Consider the following 21,226-nt stretch of genomic DNA (forward strand, 5'->3'; position numbering starts at 1 on the left):
TGACCACGGAAAACTGTAAAGTTAGAAGCATAGACATCTGACATATTTATTCCTGAAATATTGATAACTGTTCATAATACAAAATTTCCAAAATAGTCATTTTTAACATAACAGTTATTCTCAGTAATTACAAACAAATAGTCCATGTCATTTTCAAATAGTGTTTAGATTTGTTTTTAATACTTGAAAACTCATAATAAAAAAGTCTTAGCTGTAGGTTCCATATGAATTAGAGCTACTTTAGCTTATGTGCTTGAATTCCATCTTGTCAGTTGGAGAACATAATAGTAAATATAACTATAACTCCTTATATGTGATCACCAGCTTAAAATGTGGTTGTGTACTAATGAAGCCTACATTACTAATTATTTGTAATTATTGACTGTAGTGGTGGTTAATAACGGTTGCCAGCAGAGGGCGCTTTGAGGTTTCTCTGTTAGAATTCCAAGACTTTGGCAGCCCAGGAGTCTAGACTATTTGTCTTCAAACTGTTTTCCTAAAAGTAAAGACATTTCTAACACCTCTTTATTCCCCATGATTCCCTGTCTCAATTTACAGACTCCAAGACTGTCTGGCAAGGGATAAGAAGGCCATCTGAAAAACCAGCTGCAGTTCCCAGCTGAAAGCACAAACAGGTGTGTAAGTGATGGTCCTGTGTGCTGAGATCTGAGGGAAGAGGGAAACTGCCTGGATTTTTTCGCCCAGCCCCTTTCAAACTTCATGAACGCTGTCAGCAGTTCTCCCTCAGAGAGCTGTATGGAGCCCAGAGATTATAGCATGTGGTTTACAAATATTGTAATAGTGAGACATACGAATGTTTTGTTTTCCCAGTGCATATGAAAGTTATGTTTATACATACTATAGTCTATTAAGTGTGCAGTAGCACTACGTCTAAAAGAACAATGTACCTACATTAATTAAAAAGTAATGCTGTTGGAAAAATGGTGTCAATAGACTTTCTTGAGGGAGGGTTGCCACAAACCATTAATTTTTAAAAAGCCCAGTATCTGCCAAGTGCAATAAAATGAACCTGTATACCACTGAACCCTGCCTGAGGAATCTACAAGAGAATGCGCTTCAGACAACCAGAATGACAGGAGAGACATCAAAATAAAGGACTTAAATATATGGTTGTCTGTATAAGTAAGACTGAAGGATATGAGTTGTGGTGTGTTATTTTAGAAATAATATACACTTCAACATGAATGTTGGTTGATATTTTTGTTTACATTAAAGAGTAAGACAAACATGAAACAATTAAGATGTGTATCAGAAGTTCACTTATATGTGAATGATGCAAGTGACCTGTTTGATGAATTGGTAATTGTTTTCAAATATTTCCTCATTTTGGGGATGCTATTCAAAATGTAATGGCTATAAAGACAATAAACTTAAATTTAATCTGCATTATTAACTTTTCTTCTTTCATGTTCTTAAGTCTAGACAATCATACAAACCAATGAATCAAGCCCTAATTTGGAGCATTTCCCAATTTCAGTGATGTGAGTACTCCCACCATGGCAGATTTCAGGCTACCAAGGTGATGTCACTGAAGGAGGGGTTGAGACATGTTGAGCAGCCGGTCACCATGATATAGTAATACAGTATTTCCACCATGCAGGTATAATTGATGTAAATAACCTTAAAAGCAGAGCTAGTAGTCACATGTAGTAAAATAATTAATAAACAATGAGTTTTTAGTATTTCCTACCTTTGCTTTCAATATGAGTTAATTGTAAGTTAATTTAATTTTACTAGTGAATGTGTTCAACAACCAGCTTGCAGAGTTCCTGAAAGTTTAGCAGCTAGCTCTCCTGAGCTGATTAGAGTTGGCTCCAGTCTATCACTGGACAAGAGGGAGAGAGTATAGGTAGTATGTAACGGTCTGACAAAGTAATGAGCCACTATTTAAGAATAGGAAGAGAAGGAGGTGCCAAGATGGTGGAGTAGAGACTCACAGCTTGCCCTCTCCCACAAATACACCAAGAATTACATCCATAAACCCACTGAATCGCACAGAATGTTACTGGGAAAAGGGAAATAAAATTTACCTTCGTTCTTAGTCACCCCCCAAAAAAGAATTTTTGATGGGAGACAAAAAGTGTGATATAAGCAAGATTTTTATTAGTGAAGTAAAAAAACATATGTGAAAGATAGTACACTCCAGAGAATTGGGAGTGGGCCAATCCAAGAGAGGAAAAATGGCGCTGTTCCCTTGTTTTTCCTGTTTTTATATCCTGGTTTTGTGATTGGTTGGTTGGTTGATTGATTGATTGACAACTCAGGTTCCCTGCGCTCTGGCTGATTGATAGCTCAGGTTCCTTGTGTTCTGAGTTGTTCCTTTCCCCTCCCTCTCCCTGCCCAGTGCTCATTTCTCTTTAAACTGCCTAACAAGAACACCTACTGACCTCTGGCAGAGTGTCTCTTGCTTCGCAATACAGAAGGATTCTCACAAAATCTGGTAAGAGGGAAAAAACAAAGAAAAAAGAAAAACTTGGTGAGGACCCGTCCTGCAGAGAGGGAGCGGCATAGGAAGAAAGGCACCCTCAGGCTGGGACGCCCCCTCTCCAGCCGGGAGGTCAGTGGGGACAGAAGTGGCGCTTCCAAGGCTCAGAGGAGAAAGTGGCAGCACTTGGCAGATGGAACTAAGATAAACTGACACAGAGGGTCCCTACGTTCCCCAGTCCTAGAGCGAGCCGGCAAGGCCGAGCTGGGACTGGCTCCTGGAGGTCCGTGAGGAGCCCAGGCAGAGGTCTGGGGCCCTCTGCATAAAGGCAGCCTCAGGGGACTGGAGGGCGGTGTGAGCTCTGGCTGGGGGTGTGTGCAGAACAGAATACCTGGGACCCCCATAGAAAAGCACCATGGCTGGTGGGCGTTGGGAGGAGGGGTGCAACGCAGCTGCGCCACAGCCTTTTTCCCCGCTCGGCTCCATTGTTGGTGTGTCCTCGCGAGAAGAGAGGTGGGGCTCTTCATAGCCATTGCGGCTGCGCAGAGGTGGGGCTGAAGGCTGAATCCATACCCTGCGGCCCTGCAGCTTCACGGCACTGAGATTTGTTTATAGGTCCAGGTGGAGAGGGCAGATTTGCTCTCTCTGGACCCTTTGTGGACCCGTTCCTCTGGGACAAACTGTCAGTGAGTGAGTGAGCGGAGTTCCGGCGCACAGTGAGGTGAGTACAGGTTTTTACTACAGGTCGGCAAACGGTTTGCAGGGGCAGGGCTGGGGTCTGACCCTCTGGTGCACCACAGATTCAGGTGTGTGACTGCCTGCTTGCTTCGGCAGTCCCTAGCACCTGACATTGGTGGATCTTTGCTGGTGGTTCCTGGGCCCAGAACCTGGAGGACACCAGAGTGTATGGCTGACATTCCTGCAGCTAATACGGGGGCAAAGGCAGCGTCAACAATGAGTACTTTGTAAGCCCGCATAGCAAGTGACAGACAACACCACAGAGAGTACTTCCCAGTGGACATCTCCTGTGGAGGTACACACAGTGACAATTCTTCCCAGCTGAAGCACTCCAACCCTGCCTACCACACACCATGGCTCAGAAACAGGCCTATTTTTTTTTAATTGAAGTATAGTCAATTTACAATGTGTCAAATTCTGGTGTACAACACAATGCTTCAGTCATACAGGAACATACATATATTCATTTTCATATTCTTTTTCACCATAAGTTACTACAAGATACTGAATATAGTTCCCTGTACTATAAAGTATAAATTTGTTATTTATCTGTTTTATATATATTAGTTAGTATCTGCAAATCTCAAACTCCCAATATATCCCTTCCTGCTCACTTCCCACCCTCCCCATAACCATAAGTTTGTTTTCTATGTCTGTGACTCTGTTTCTGTTTTGTAAATAAGTCTGTCTTTTTTTTTAAATCCTGCATATAAGTGATATTATATGGTATTTTTCTATCTCTTTCTAGCTTACTTAGAGTGACATTCTCTAGGTCCATCTATGTTGCTGCAAATGGCATTATTTTATTACTTTTTTATGGCTGAGTAGTATTCTGTCGTATAAATATACAACAACTTCTTTATTAACAGTCATTTGTTGATGGACATTTAAGTTGTTTCTACGTCTTGGCTTTTATAAATAATGCTGCTATGAACATTGGGGTGCATGTATCTTTTTGAATTAAGGTTCCCTCTGGATATATGCCCAGGAGTGGGTTTGCTGGGCCATATGGTAAGTCTGTTTTTAGTCTCCATACTGTTTTCCCAGAAACAGGTCTAGAAGCCTCTATTCTAGCAACAAGGGAGCAGACCCAGCCCCTGTCAAGGCTGCAACAATCACAGAACAAAAAAAGAGGCCCCACTCAATAACAGCAATCAGGGCAGACTCTGATCATGACAGCACCGACTACACTCCCAATCAAAGGGATAAAAGCCGACACATGTAAGGAAGACATGGCAATGACCCATAGTAAGAACAGCTTTTGCAGCAAAACTATTAGACACACCCAGTCAACACAGGAATGTAGATTTTATATAAAAACAAACAAACAAAAACAGCTCTTCAGGACCACAGTAAATAACTGATACTCCTAAACCCACAGAGCCAGAGAAATATAAGTAAAATGAAGAAGCAGAGGAACCACTCTCAATTAAAAAAACAAGAGAAGTCCCCTGAAAGAAAGAACAATGAGATAGACGTCAACAGTCTACTACATCATGACTTCAAAAAGGGGATGATAAAAGCACTGAAGGAAATAAGAGAGACTATGAGTAGAGATAGGGAACACTATAAAAAGGAAATAGAAACTATAAAGAGGAGCCAATTAAAAATAAAAAACTTAATGGCTGAGATATGAGCTGAGCCAAAAGCAGTCAAAGCAGACCAGATAATGCAGAGGAACTAATAAGTGCCTTAGAAGACAGGATAACAGAAGTCATCCAATCGAAACAACAGACAGAAAAGCAAGTAAAAACCAATGAAAGCAACATAAGGGACCTATGGGATAATATAAAGCATGCTAACCTATGCGTAATAGGGGACCCAGAAGGAGAAGAAAGGGAAAAGGGGATCAAAAAGTATTTGAAGAAATCGGGACTGAAAACTTTCCAAAACTAAAGAAGGAGTCAGATATCCAAGTACAGGAAGCACAGATGGTCCCAAACAGACCTACACCAAGACAAATTATAATATGTCCAAAGTTAAAGAAGTAAAGGCAGCAAGAGTAAAATGAAGAGTTCATTACAAGGGAACCCCCATAAGGCTTTCAGCTGATTTCTCTACAGAAACATGGCTGGCCAAAAGGGAGTGGCAAGATACATTCAGAGTCCTGAATGAGAAAAGGCTGCAACCTAGGATACTCTATCTGGCAAGACTATCTTTTAGAGTAGGAGAGAGAGTTTCACAGACAAGCAAAAACTAAATAATTCAGCAACACTAAACCTATCCTAAAAGAAATATTGAAAAGTCTACTCTAAATAGGAAAGAAGCAGGGAGTTATAGAAACAAGAAAACCATAATTGGAAATGCGATAACTACAATGAGTTGTAAGAGAATAAACATGAGATGGAAAAAAAAAAGAAAAAATGTAAAAAGAAAAAGACCATCAAAATCATAAAAGATGGGAGATGGGAGCAAGAAAATACAAAATTTTTTGTATCTTCCCTTTTTTTTTCCCTCATTTTTCTTTTTTTTTCCTTTTTTCTTTCTTTTTCTTCTTTTTTCTTTTTTTTTTCTTCATTCTTTTTAGGAAGTGTTTGAGCCTACATGACTACCAGTCTAAAGCAAACAGATATAGTGAGGAGTTTAAATACTTGGTAAACAGGGTAACCACAAATCAAAAGCTTACAATAGAGTCTCAAAAACCAAAAAGAAGCCAAGCTAATACAAAAGAAAGTTGTCAGACCAGAAAATATGGTATCACTTATTTGTGGAATCTAAAAACAAAAAACAAAAAACAAATGAACTTATTTACAAAACAGAAAGAGTCACAGACATAGGAAACAAACTTACAGTTACCAAGGGGGAAGGGGTGCAAAAGGATACATTGGGAGTTCGAGATTTGCAGATACTAACTAATATATATATAATAGATAAATAACAAGTTCATACTGTATAGGACAGGGAACTGTATTCAATATCTTGTAGTAACTTATGGTGAAAAAGAATATGAAAACAAATATATGTATGTTTCTGTAAGACTGAAGCATTATGCTGTGCATCAGAAATTGACACAACATTGTAAACTGACTATACTTGAATAAAAATATGTATTAAGAAAAAAAAGAATAGGAAGAGTATATGAATTTTTAAAATGTTTTCTGTTGTTATATTTGTGGTGATATTAATATTATTCTGAGACTGTTGTGTACGTAGTATGAGATAAACTAAGTGAGTAATTGTGGGATATATTCTCTGCATTCTTGAGTACTAGAATTCTCATATGGAAGGAAGGAGATATAATAGAAAACAGGTCACATAAAAGCTGGAGTTGAGATTGGAATTATCACTATGGATGCAACAAATATTTCATATATATTTCCTAGTTCTGTCCACTGAACAGGTCTAAAAACAATGATCAACCCCGAAACAGGGTGTATCCTTGGTGCCTAGATGGTGATACAGTGTACAATTGTCATTACAATTTCTCATTAAAAGTTACCAGGGCATTTGAGAGAATTGGGCAAATCTAGGACTTGGGCAGGAAATGAACAAAACAAGCCTAGAACACCTTATATTACCAGAGAGAAAGAAAACTATCAAATATTGCTAGAGATATATCAAAAGGATTTAGGAGCCAACTTTCAAGGGCTCCTAATGGTCCTAATAAGATGCTTTGAGCTCAATAATGATAATAATTACAATGGATTGAAGCCCGTGAACATGTTTACTATGAAGAGCTCATAATGATTGTGTGTGCGTGTAATCTTTGGAGAATGATAAGGAAACAGTTCATTATTTTTAATAAATTTTATTTATTTTTAATTTTTTAAAATGGAGATGCTGGGGATTGAACCCAGGGCCTTGTGCGTACTAAGTGTGCACTCTACCACTGAAATATACCGTTGCCACCAATTCATTATTTTGAAACCTGGTGAATAAAGGGAAAGAACCCAACATTCATCCTGTCTTTCCTATATGAACTGCACCACTTGGTAACAAAAGAGTAGATTATTATAAAGGTAATCCAACAAATACATGAAAATAAAATGATAGAATTTGAATATCACCCTTTGGCAATTTCTAATGAACAGCTATAAGCATTAAACATCATTGGCTGCTAAGATTGCAAAATAAAGAGATAATCAGAAATTATATGTCTCTTATAGTCTTGAGCCTGGGTTTGATCTTGTTTTTGGATCCAAATGACAATTTGCAGAAATTCAGAGGACAGAAGAAAATTTTGGATTGTACCAATACTATGCAATCAGCAAAATCCAGTCTGTGGGAAACTCTCCAGGTCAAATGGTCCAGGTTCTTCAACTGAAAAAGTGTAGGGAAATGAAAAGAATAGAGGGAGAGCTTAGAATAAGACATACTTAAAAGACATTTAATTTGTTTTCAAACCAGGCAAGAATAACCAATATTGCTTAGGGATGCGCATTTGATTGGTGAAACTATTTTTGAAAAGCAAGGAAGTGATTATTATAGAAGCAGAAAGTCATTATTACGTGGGAAGAGGATGGGCAGTGACTGGAATGGGACACATGGAAGCAGCTTCTGGAACTGCTGGCAAGATTCTACCTCTTGACTAAGGTATGTTTGCTTTATAATAATTTCTTGAGTTATGTATTTGTTTTGTATGATTTTTCTGTCTTCGCATTTTATTTCACAATAAGAAGATTCTAAATGATTAATTCCAGGTGGATTTTTGGCTTGCACCCATGTCCTTATGCATCTCACTTGGGAACCAGGCCTTGATTTTTGCCTCCTGCCAGCTAAGCGTAGGGAACATCTCCTGGGCCCCAAGCGGGAGCTGAAGGAGAGGTGTTGGGACGACAGAGGCAGGGGAATGGAGGACCCGGCAACATGTTTGTGCTACTTACCTGTGCCCTCTGGATCTGCTCAGTCCTCCCTTACCTGCAGCTTATGTTCTCCTGTATGCAACTCCTGATGAACAGGTCTGGTCACATAGTCACTTACTGTCCCATGGTCAGGTCCTCAGTCTCTACTTAGGGCCAATAGCAAATCAGAAGCAGCTTTACAAATGATGTACAATTCTCTGCTGTCATCCAGGACACTGGAGGTCTGCAGTCCAGCTCTTTGTGGGACTTGTCAGAGACTGCAGAGCATCCTTATCTACCAGCGACACCTCTAGCCCACAGGATTTGTTGGACTGTAACCTATGTGGCAGAGCCGCTCTGAGCACAGCCTAGGTCTCCTGCGGACCCCTCTCTTCCTCTTGATGTTATTTAACACTGGCAGTGTTTGTGGGGGAGGGTATAGCTCAGTGGTAGAGTGTGTGCTCAGCATGCAGCAGGGCCTGGGTTCAATCCCCAGTACCTCCATTAAACACATAAATAAACCGAATTACCTCTCCTCCTCAAAACAAACAGAAAACACTGGCAGTGTTTGGAATCATCTAATCAATGGATACCCAAATACGTACACTCTCTCCAAGATCTGTAGAGATTGCTATTCATTTTGCCTTTTTCTCAGTAGTAGGTGGTGCAAGGTGCAGCAAATTGTTCTTTACCTTGGATAGTACGCTTTAGCGTGACCTAGGCCACCCAGTCCCACTCAGTATAACTTCATTAATGGGGTAGGTCCTTGAATCATTGCATGGTCTTCTTCCATGTTCTGATACGTATGTTTCTTATCAGAGCATTTAGAGTACTTGTCCCCCATTCCCCTCACCCCATCCTCCCAGTTCTCTGGGTAGTTTAACAATAAGTCATTAATATAACCGATCAGTATAATACTCTGTGGAGTGTCCAGACAAAGTTCCTCTGGACTCTGTTGTAACAGAGAGCAGAAGAATTAATCTAACGCTGGGACAAGACCATGAATGTGTATTGATGTCTGTTACAAGTGAATGTGACTTGCTGCTGATCTTTTTTCCTGGTAATGATTTAAAAGACTGTGTTTGCCAGATTAATAGCTGGGTACCATACGCTGATGTTTGTCAGTCTGTTCCATTAAACATAGCCCATCAAAATCGTAGCACAGCAGCTGTGACTGAGGCTATCACCTGGTTAAGTTTATAGCAGTTTACTGTTCTGCCAGCATCTGTATGGTTTTTGCTGGGACTGGATCTGTACATTAAAAAAGAGACATGGTGAGGACCACCATCCTGGCTCCTTTGCATTTTTAAGAATGTCACTACTCTGGCATTTCTCCAGGATACAATATAACTTCTAATTTACTAATAATGTACTGATAAATTATTCTGAAGCTTAATTTTTAAGTGATATGTATGCTTTATTGGTGTTACTATGAACAAAATCTATACCAGACTTGAACCACTAATAAGCTTCTGAATTTTCTGCCATGATGCGATATTTAATGAGATTTTGTAAACCTAAACCTATAGTTTAAATTTATTGGTTAATTTACTATAAATAATTGAACATACCATATGCCACAATTCTAGAAAAAAATGTTTTTTTGGCACTGGGAACAGGTTTCTCTTTTGCCACATATTTTGACGTAACTGTGTATTAGTCAGGGTTCCCCAGAGAAACAGAATCAATAGAATTTATCGAGGAAGAGATTTATTATGAGGATGGGGCTCATGCAATTATGGAAGCTGAAAAGTCCCATGATCTGTTGTCTTCAAACTGAGGGCACAGGAAAGCTGGTGGTGTAATTCCAGTCTAATCTGGAGTCCTGAGAACCAGGGAAACGGATGGTGTAAATCCCAGTCCAAGGACAGGAGAAGACTGATGTCCCAGCTCAACAGGCAGGCAGGCAGGAGGGAAAAAAGAGCAAATTCCTCGTTCCTCCGCTTTTTTGTTCTATTCAGGCCCTGAAGGGATTGGCTGATGCTCACCCACACTGGGGAGGGCAGTCAGTCTACTTTTCTGAGTCTATGGATTCAAATGCCAGTCTCCCCGGGACGCAGCCTCACAGCCATGTCTGGAAATTATGTGTAATCTGGGTACCCCTTGGTCCAGTCAAGTTGGCACATAAAATTAATGGTCACAGGCAGATAACTGTGTCTCTTTTTTTCCTTTTTCTTTTTCTTTCCTTTCTTTGACAATGTTTGAATTGTTTCCAAGTGGCTTTTTAAGTTTGGAAGTTTTTAAGCTTTCATTTGTAAGTCTGTTATTAGAAATTGAGATCTGTTAGTTTATTTGGGTTTTGCACATTTGCTAAAATCATATTTTAAAAAACACATTTATAGGACTTGCACATAACTTTTTCTTTTTAAAAATAGTTTAAATAAAGTCTAAGGTTACTATGAGTGTTATTCTTAATATTATTACTAGTTATATCCCCAGATTGAGCACTCGGACTTGAATACACCTTTAAAATTTTTTTACTTTATCATTTATTTCTTTTAATAATAAAACCATTAATTTAAGGAACAATTTGTACCAATTGATATCACAGATTCCCTTAACTAGACTTATTTGTTTCCCAACCTGAGGCTTACTCAAGACCACAAGTCCATGGACTCCCTACTGTCTAATTCTTAGACTCTGGTTTTTAATTTTATTTTATTTATTACTAGTTTTTTTAACATTTTTTATTGATTTATAATCATTTTACAATGTTGTGTCAAATTCCAGTGTTAAGCACAATTTTTCAATCATTCACGGACATATATACACTCATTGTCACATTTTTTTCTCTGTGATTTATCATAACATTTTGTGTATATTTCCCTGTGCTATACAGTGTAATCTTGTTTATCTATTCTACAATTTTGAAATCCCAGTCTATCCCTTCCCACCCTCTACCCCCCGGTAACCACAAGTCTGTATTCTCTGTCCATGAGTCTATTTCTGTCCTGTATTTATGCTTTGTTTTTGTTTGTTTGTTTGTTTTTGTTTTTTAGATTCCACATATGAGCGATCTCATATGGTATTTTTCTTTCTCTTTCTGGCTTACTTCACTTAGAATGACATTCTCCAGGAGCATCCATGTTGCTGCAAATGGCATTATGTTGTCGGTTTTTATGGCTGAATAGTATTCCATTGTATAAATATACCACATCTTCTTTATGCAGTCACCTGTTGATGGACATTTAGGTTGTTTCCATGTCCTGGCTACTGTAAACAGTGCTGCCATGAACATTGGAGTGCAGGTGTCATCCTGAAGTAGATTTCCTTCTGGGTACAAGCCCAGGAGTGGGATTCCTGGATCATATGGTAAGTCTATTCCTACTCTTTTGAGGAATCTCCACACTGTTTTCCATAGTGGCTGCACCAAACTGCATTTATTTGTTACTATTTTTAATTGAAGTATAGTTACAATGTTGTGTTAGTTTCTGATGTACAGCATAGTGATTTAGTCATACATATATATATTTTTTTCTTTTACACTATAGGCTATTACAAGGCATTGAATATAGTTCCTTGTGCTATACTGTAGGACCTTGTTGTTTATCTATTACATATGGTAGTTTATATCCATAAATTCCAAACTCCTAATTTATCCGTCCTCTCCTTTCCCCTTTGGTAACCATAAGTTTGTTTTCTATGTTTGTGAGTCTGTTTCTGTTTTGTAAATGAGTTCATTTGTCTCTTTTGTTTGATTCCACATATAAGTGATATCATGTGGTATTTTTCTCTGTCTGACTTACTTTACTTAATCCGATAATTTTCAGGTCCATTCATGTTGCTGAAAATGGCATTATTTCATTCTTTTTAATGGCTGGGTAATATTCCATTGTGTATATATACCACAAGTTCTTTATCCAGTCATCTGTTGATGAACATTTAGGTTGCTTTTATTATGTCTTGGTAATTGTAATTGGTGCTGCTGTGAACACTAGGGTGCATGTATCTTTTTGAATTGGAATTTTCTCCAGATATAAACCAAGGAGTGGATTGCTGGATCATATGGTAACTCTAATTTTAGTTTTTAAAAAAATTTCCACAAATGATAAATTCTAAAGAGGGTGTGGAGAAAAGGGAACCCTCTTACACTGCTGGTGGGAATGTAATTTGGTACAGCCACTGTGGAAAATAATATGGAGATTCCTTAAAAAGACTCCGGTTTATTTTTTGATCATCCACCCAAATTAACAGCTTTTGATTAATTTGTTTCTAATCTTCCTCACACAGTCATGCATGGCAACTTTGTGAAATGTCAATTCCTTTTTGCCAGACTTGGACCTAGGACCCTACTCAGCTCTCTCAAGGCCTATATCTGCACTTGGAAACTGACTTTTCATCCAATTGACCATGAAACTCTGCTAATTTTGTGTCCTAGAAATTTCTACAACCTCTTCCCTCAGTATTAGACAAGGCTGTTTCAGTTGCAAATTACAGAAAAACAGTTCAAGCAAGCTTTGCAAAAAGGAATTTATTCTTCTTTGTTATTAGAAAAGTCCAGCGACTGAGTCAATTAGACCATGTATTCAAACAATGTCCTCAGGACCCTGCCTGTCCCCCTCCCTCAGCTCTGTTCCCCTGTGCAGCCTTCACTCAGTTTTTTATGAGGCAAGGACAGCCCTCGGTGGCTTCAGGCCCACACAGGGCTACAGACCTGACCACTGGGTAAGGACACTGGGGGACAGGAGAGCAGCAAGGAGGAGACTTACTTTACCAGGATTTGAACTTTTTACCTTGTGCTACTGATTAAATACGTGCACCAAGACACCATTACAAATTGTACAAAGTGGAAATTCAATCCAGAGATCTGAACCAGGTAGAAAAGAAAAACCGGGTTAACGAGGCAGTGGGTGACAAGAGCACGGTCAACAGTATCAGCTACCATCCAGAGGACCAGCGCACAAAGAACTGAAGAGTTACTGAGCAACGTGGAGGGCAGTGATGAATCTGACAAGGGAAAAAAGGTGTTGGGCCTAAGAGCCCCAATGTGGTGGGTTGTGAAATGAAAGGAAGATGAGGAAAGGAAGCGGGGCAGAAAGGAGGAGCTCATGGGAGGGAAGCTGTTGCCAGGAGAGAGAGGCAGTTAGAAGATACAGGCAGAGGAAGGCACCTGAAAAGTTGTAAGAGGTAGGCCATTCTTCCTCTGGAGCAGGAGGGAAGGTAAGAGGGTTCATACACAGGTAGCTGTGTATTACTCTTCTGGGGGCAGGAATTTGAGGGGATCCTTCTGATGACTTTTGTTTCTCCGTGAAAACAGCAGTCTGATTGTCTCAGATTGCCTGCTGAGGGATTCTGCTGGACTGCGGGGAGAGGGGTGTGTGTGGCCGAATTCAGAGGTTTGAGAAGAATGGAGATTTTATCTATCTATGTTACAAAGATGTGAAGAAAAGAAAAATAAGGACCAGAAAAACAGAATTCCACAGTTTCTTTTCAGTTCTGAGAGCCCATGTGAGGATGTTGACCATAAAACCAGAGTAGATTCCATCTGCTTGACTGTGGTTTTTCTCCAGCAAAGCCCAGAGGCCAGTTGGAGGACGTAGAGGGTTGGTGTCAGCCAGGGTTAGAAGGACAATGGGACAAAGGGACTTAAAGCAGTGTCCTTAACATATAGTCTATTCTGCCTTCTTTGATGACATTTTCCATTTCTTCCGTGGCTGCTGATCTGATGAATTAATGCTTGTCATTTTTATTTCCTTAGAAAAATTCTGTCTTTCATACATATTTTTAAAGTTTTAGCATAGGGTAGTCAGTAGTATTTTGTAAAGAAATAACCTCCCATATCTATAATTATAGCTCCCGTTTCATTCCTTACTTTCTGTATATAGTTGTTCCTTTTTCCTGGCTAGTAGAGGTTTGTTTGCTTTCATTTTTCCTCCTCAGGGAAGTTGTTCTTAGATTTATTTTTCAATCGCACTGTTTTTAAGCCACTTTAGGGTTGCTCCCATCCGGTTCTGGTTCCTGCGTTAGACAGTAAGCTGTGAGTGGAGAGGGACACGCCTTCCTATTCCCACTGGCTCTTGACTTTGATGTCTTCCACAACCACGGGATTCACTTCATTTTGATAAGATTGACTTCAATCTTCATGTGTGATAATTTTCTTTAGACTTTAAAAGAAGCTAAGAATTTTTATTAAACCTGCTTTAGTTTTTTTAGTTTAGAACTTACAAGTGTGGGTTCCTCCACTCTCAACAATCAATGGAAAATTTTTGCACGTGACATTTTGCAGGTTAAAAGGCTCTACTTACTGGGGGGCATGCGAGGAAGGGAGGAGATGTCAGAAAACTCTATTTTATGGTTTTTGAAATGGGAATTAAGAGCCTATGTTTGAATTGTTATCCGGCTAGCAACTTGGTGGCTTTGGGCATAGCGTCATCGCACAGTACTAAGTGGTATAAATACAACAGAATTGAAGAGGTTAATTTTCTTTAAGAATGTTTTGGTAGCGTGTTAGTGAGTGGGTGAGATAATGGGCATTTGGGCCTCTTGTACACTGCATGGGGAGGTGACGATCATTACAGCCTGTATGAAAGGCTATTTGGTGATATCAAAAGCCTTAATTATGCACACACTCTTTGTCCCAGAAGTACCACTGCTAATGATGTATCCTATGACAATAATATAGACAAGAGGGCAAAGATATACATATGGACGTAGATATTTATTGAATCATTGTTTAGAATAGAAAAAATGGAAACTGTAAATTTGGAAAAATTGTAATTTGTATAGATTTTGATATAGCTATACAATAGCTGGCAAATTATGTAAATATTTTGTAATAGCATGAATGTGTATCTGTGTGTGTAGTAGTTTATACTTAAAAATCTGAACGGGGTTTTAGTTAAGGCTATCAGCAAGACACAGATGGCGCATTCAATGTGAGTAATTTGAGCAGAGTTCAAAACAGGGATTATTTACAAGGTGTGGGCAGAACAGAGACAGACAACAAGGAATCATACAGAACCTGAAACAGGTAAGGGTGTGGATGGTAGGATGTTCTTACCACCTGTAGACCTGCCTGAAAGAGCCAGAGGAAGGGGCTCAGGCAGGGAGAGTGATGAGGAGACGGCCTTTGGGCAGGTTTTGGGACTTCTCCTAAAGGGATGTAGGCGTCCCACAGCAATTCAACAGTGTGGCTGCTGGAAAATGAATTATCTTGGCCTCTATTTCCTTCCTCCCCCTACTCTCTTAGTGGTGTTCCTCATTGACCGAGCTCAGCCAAAAGTCAGACTGTGAAGTGTTCTTCGATGGAGTCAGGTTAGATCAGTCTGTACGGCACCAGGGTGAGGGGTGGGTTGGACTGAGAGTGGATCTAGAAAGGCCATCAGGAAATACCCAGGTCAACAGAAGCAACACGTTAACAGAAGTTATCCTGGACAGTGGGATTTTTGGGTTCATATTCTTGTCTTCTAATTTTTTGAAAATGAACACATATGACATGAGTTTTTAAAAGTTTAAAAAGTTGTGTTTTTGTTTGTGTGTGGAAATAGTTTACCTTAAATTATCTGAAAAGTATGAACTTGTTTTGCCAAAATTCAGTTGTTTTGTACCTATGCAGCTGAATGCCTTCTCTTAACCCTGAAACTTTATTTACTTAAAAAATATCCCCAGGGTTTCTTTAACTACAGAATCAGGAGTTTGCCTAATTCCAGCCAATGTTAACATTCGGGGGGGTGGGGTGGGGAATTGGCTTTATTTGGGAACACTTATTGCTTCTGGATGAAATTCTTGGGACCATTGTGACTTTTGAAGCTATTATATGTAAAAGCAGTCTGAGTTTCTCAGAAGAGAGGAGCTTTAAAAACCTAGTGCAATTCTTTCATCCTGACAGAATGTAGAATTTAGTTGGAGTAATAGCATTATTAAAGGATTGTTCTTGAAATGAATTTATTAAACCAGATTAAGATAAAATAGCCTGCTTTATGTCCTTCAGTGGTACATATAACATTTACATTATTGATTTGTGAGCATTGCTCTTCCATGAAGCATCATTAATGTATAATTCTTTTTATTCCTTTATTTTGAGGTCTTAGGACTTTAATAATAATATGTAATCATTATAAAAATGTTGTTGCTATGCCTACAGTTAATGAAGAAAGGAACAATTTTTTTTAAGGTCAACTTTCAACAGAAAGTTTTGTATAAGTAACCCAACTACACATTGTTAAATTTTCTCTTCCTCTTTTTCTTAGCTACTGCTTTTCTCTGGACAGCACACAAGATTTTTAAAAATTACATTTTCTATTAATGTCTTTTCTGGGGGAAAAGATGGGGCTATGTGTATGGCAGATAAATTTTCTATCAAAACCAGTAATAAAAGGAAATCTTAAAGGCAGTCAGAGAAGAAAGAAGATATTATATTGGTTTCCTATAGCTTCTGTAACAAATGATCTCAAACGTAGAGGCTTAGCACAACCCAAATTTATTATCTTACAGTACTGGAGGTCAGAAGTCTAACATGGGTCTCACTGGGCTAAAATCAAGGTATCAACAGGGCTGCATCCCTTTCTGGAAGTTCTAGGAAAGACGACTTCCTTATCTCTTCCAGTTCCTAGAGGTCACCCATATTCCTTGGCTCATGGCCCCTTCCACCATCTTCGAAACCAGCACATAGCACCTCTTTGATCCTGCATCCACAGTTACATTTCTTTTTCTGACTCTCTTCTATTTCCCTCTTCTACGTTTAAAGACCCCTGTGATTATACTGGACCCACCCAGATAATCCTGGGTAATTTCCCTAAAATTTTATCTGCAACCTTAATTACCCTTTGATATAACATAACATATTCATAGGTTCCAGGAATTAGAGCATGAACATCTTTGGGAGCATTATTCTGCCTAGTATAGTTCATCTTCTAGCCCATAAGTATACCTATTCCTGTCCCACATGTAAAATGTGTTCACCGTATCCCAAGATCTCCCATTATAGCATCAACAGAGTAGATTAAGACAAGTAAATGAGAGTAGATTTCTCATCTGAAATAATACAAGAGAGAAAATAGTGGAGCAGTCTCTTTCAAGTACTGAGGAAAAAACTGCTAATCTAGAATTCTATAGCCAGCAAAATATATTTATTTTATTCAATCTAAAAGAAGGCAGAAAAGAAGAAAAGGAAAAAGAACAGATGGGACATACAAAAAACACAGTAATATGATAGACTTTAACCTAACCATACCAATGATGGCATTAAATATATATGTTTTGAACATCTTAATTACAAGGCAGAGATGACCAGATTGGATTAAAAAAGCAAAACTCAATTATATACTGCTTACAAGAAACACACTTTAAACATAAAGACACAAATAGGTAAAAAACTAACAGATGGGAAAATGTATTCCATGCTAATACTAATCATGTAAAAGCCAGAGTGATTATTAATAGCAAACAAAGATTTCAGAATAATGGCTATTAGCAGGGATATGATTTCATAAAGATGTCAGTTCAGCAAGAGGACATAACAATCCGTAACATTTATGTACTTAACAAAAACTCAACATACAAGAAACACGAACTAATAGAACATTAGGGAGTACACAAATCCACAATTATAATCAGGAATTTAAAAATCTTAATGATTAGTGGACTATGAGACAGGAAGTAAGCAAGGTTATAAAAGACTGGAAAAATGCTATTAACAAACTTGAACTAATTGACATTCTAAGAAAACTCTATCCAATAACAACAGAATTCACATTCTTTTCACATGTACATAGAACATTTTACAAGATTGTATCTTGGGGCATAGAACATGACTTAGTGAGTTTAAAGATATTCATGTCATAAAAACATTTTCTCTGGTCACAATGGAATTAAATTAGAAATCAACCAAAAAATCTCTGGAAAATTCCCAAATATTTGGAAACTAAAGCATACACTTCCAAATTCTAAATAACTCATGGGACAAAGAAGAAATCAAAAGAAAAATTACAGAGTATTTTGAACTGAATTAAACTGAAAACACGACATATCAAAACTTGTTGGCAACTGCTGCAAAAGCAGTATTTAGTGGGACATTTATAGCACTATGTCCCTATATTAGAAAATAAGAAAAGTCTCAAATAAATTATTTCAATTTCCACCTTAAGATACTAGAAAAAGAGCAGATGATATTTAATGGAGACAGAAGAAAAGAAATAATAAAGACAAGTGTAGAAATCAATACAATAGAAAACAAAAAACAGTAAAGAAAAGTCAATAAAACCAAAATAATGGTTCTTTGAATAAATCAATTGAAGTGATAAACCTCTAGCCAGAGTGATCAAGAAAAAAAGAGATCCAAATTACCAATATCAGGAATGAGAGAAGAAATCACAATGTCTTAAAGCTATTGAAAGGATAATTACAACTTTATGTCAATACATTTCACAGCCTAGATGAGATGGAAGAATTCCTTGAAAGATGCAAACTGCTAAAGCTCACTCAAGAGAAATAGATTACCTGAATAGTCCTATATGTGTTAAAGAAATTAAATGTGTATTCAATGCAGTTAAAAATCTTTCCACAAAGAAAATTCCAGGCCCAGGCAGCTTCATGGTTGGATTCTACCAAACATTTAAAGAAGAAATAATTCTAACACTACATGAACACTTCCAGAAAATTCAAGAAGGAATACTTCTCAATTCATACTATGAGAACAAAATTACTCTGATACTAATAAGGGAAGAAAACTACAGACTCATGTGTCTTATGAACATATTTGCAAAAGTTCTAAACAAAATTTTAGCAAATCAAGTTCAACAATATATAAAAAGCATACATTGTGGCCAATGTAGTTTATCTCAGGGGTAGAAGATTGGTTTAATATTTGAAAACCAGTCAGTAAAAAGGAGCATATTAACAGATTCAAAAAGAAGAATCATATGTGCATCTCATTAGATACATAAGTAGCAGTGGGCAAAATCCAAAATCCATTCCTGATAAAAACTCTTAGCAAACTATAAACAGAAAGGAACTCCCTTAACCTGTTAAAGAGCATCTTACAAATTGACAGCTAATATCGTACTTAATGGGCAAAGACTCAATTCACTCCCTCTAAGATCAGGAAAAAGGCAACGATGTCTGTTCTCACCATTTCTATTCAACATTGAATTGAAGGTACTATCTAGTGCAATCAGGCAAGAGAAAGAAGAAAAGGCATCCAAATTAGAAAGGGAGAATTAAAAAATCTGATGAATTCTACAAAAAAAGTCACTAAATGTGATTTTACCAAGGCTGTAGAATATGAGATATTTAATTGTATTATATTCAAATGTATTATATAACATGTTATGCACTATATATTATGATCAATTGTGTTTCTATATGCTTGTGATGAACAATTAGAAATTGAAATAAATATCATATAATATCAAAAATATCTAATACTTAGATAAATCTGACAAAAGATGTGCAATACCTATATACTGGAAACTGCAAAATATTATTAAGGGAAATTAAAGAGCTAAATAAATGGACTCAATATTGTTAAGATGTCAGTGTTCCCAAACTGATCTATAGAGTCAATGGAGTCTCAACAAAAATCTTAGCACATCTCTTTTTTTTAGATATTAACAAGTTGATCTTAAAATTCAAATGGAAATTGCAAAGAATATAAAATAGCCAAAACAATTTTGAAAAAAAGAAAAACAAAGTTCATGGGCTAAAATGACCTTTGTTTAAGGCTTATGAAGCTGTAGTAATCAAGACAGTGTGGCCTTGGGGTAGAGAGAGAGATGGATCAAAGTCAGAGCAGAGAATTTAGAAACATACTACACTTTTAAGACATGATTGTTGACAAAGGTACAAGGCAATTCAGTGGAGAAAAAAAATACTTTTAAACAAATGGTTATGGAATAATTGGATATCATATGCAAGAAAATGAACTTTAATACTTTGTGCAATATATAAAAATTAACTAAAGATGGATTCTAGATCTAATATAATACCTAAAATTATAAAATTGCTAGAAGAAAAAATATACAAGAAAATCTCTGTGACTGTGGGGCAAGCAAAGATTTCATATATGTGACAAAAAGCACAACCTACAAAAGAAAAACTTGATAAACTGAACTTTATTAAAATTAAAATTCTGCTCTTCAAAGACACTGTACGAGAATGAAACCACACCCTGGGAGGAAATATCTGCAAAGCATACATCTGATAAAGGACACAGGGTTCGATCTAAAAACAGGCATAGGGTTTGAAAAGAAATATTGCCAGGAATATACACAGATAGCAAATAAACACATTAAAAGATGCCCAACATCATTATTCATTAAGAAAAAGAAAATTAAAACCATAATGAATACCACCACACACTGTTTAGAATGGTTAGAACAGAAAAGACAAACATATCAAGAGTTGATGCAGATGTGGAGGATCCAGAACTCTTCTATATAAAATGGGGATGTAACTCAGTACAACTACTTTGAAAACTGGTTTGGCAGTTTCTGAAAATGTTAAACATACTCTTACCATATGACCTGGTCATTGCGCTCCTAGAGAAAGGAAAGCCTATGTCTGTATGTAAACTTGTGCATCACATGGATGTTCTTAGCAGCTTTATTTACAACAGCCAAAACCTAGAAATAGCCCAGCTATTCCTCAAGAGGTGAATAAAGAAATTGTGTTATAGCTATGCAGTGGAATACTACTCAGAAATAAAAAGGAGTGTGCATACAACAACACAGATGAATCTCAAAATAATTATGCTGATTGAAAGAAGCAAGACACAAATAACATAAAATTCTAGGAAATGTAAACTAATCTAAATTGATACAATGCAAATCCATGGTTGCCTAGAGAAGGGGGAGGGAGGGCAGGAGAGGGGCAGGAGGAGGGACTACAAACAGGAATAAGGAAAGAATGTGGTGGTGATGCCCAGCTGTAGACATAGGTTAAATGCCAAGGTACGCTTGCATATAACCGGTTTATTGCGTGTTTGTTCTACTCCAATTTTTTTTAAAAGATGCTATATTCATTCTTCATTGTTCAACTAGTAATAAGTTGTGATTGCAATGAAAAATTCCTTGAATATATGTAAAATGTTAGTTTGGGAGGCCCAAAGTTTCATGAAGCCATTTTTCTCAGTGATTCCCTTTGAGAACCAGTGTACTGCATCCAGACCTCAGGGTCACTACGCAGTTACCTTCTGGTTATTATCCATGGAGTGTTAGCCAAGCATTCTAGACCAACAACAAATTTCAAAATCTTTTTTATTTCAATGTTATACAATAGTGATAAACACTTTCCAGTGCTCACTTTGATAGACTGTGAAGACGCC

General features: G+C 37.6%; 2 long non-coding RNA genes across 3 annotated transcripts in view; one reads left to right on the forward strand and one right to left on the reverse strand.

Annotated features, from left to right (window-relative positions):
- Positions 1–2,102: 2,102 nt before the first annotated feature.
- Positions 2,103–2,922, reverse strand: LOC140697117 (uncharacterized). Its single transcript, XR_012073939.1, has 2 exons — positions 2,838–2,922; positions 2,103–2,458 (listed from the first exon to the last, which is right to left on the reverse strand). It is a non-coding gene; the product is annotated as an uncharacterized lncRNA (long non-coding RNA).
- Positions 2,923–3,001: 79 nt separating this feature from the next.
- LOC140696893 (uncharacterized) overlaps positions 3,002–21,226 on the forward strand; it is a 207,931-nt gene continuing 189,706 nt past the window's right edge. For both annotated transcript variants that reach the window (XR_012073528.1, XR_012073527.1), the window contains exons 1-2: positions 3,002–3,167; positions 7,532–7,717. This is a non-coding gene — a long non-coding RNA (uncharacterized lncRNA). The remainder of the gene's footprint in view (positions 3,168–7,531; positions 7,718–21,226) is intronic.

This window comes from Vicugna pacos, chromosome 6 (assembly GCF_048564905.1).
Source record: "Vicugna pacos chromosome 6, VicPac4, whole genome shotgun sequence".
Classification (NCBI taxonomy): Eukaryota; Metazoa; Chordata; class Mammalia; order Artiodactyla; family Camelidae; genus Vicugna; species Vicugna pacos.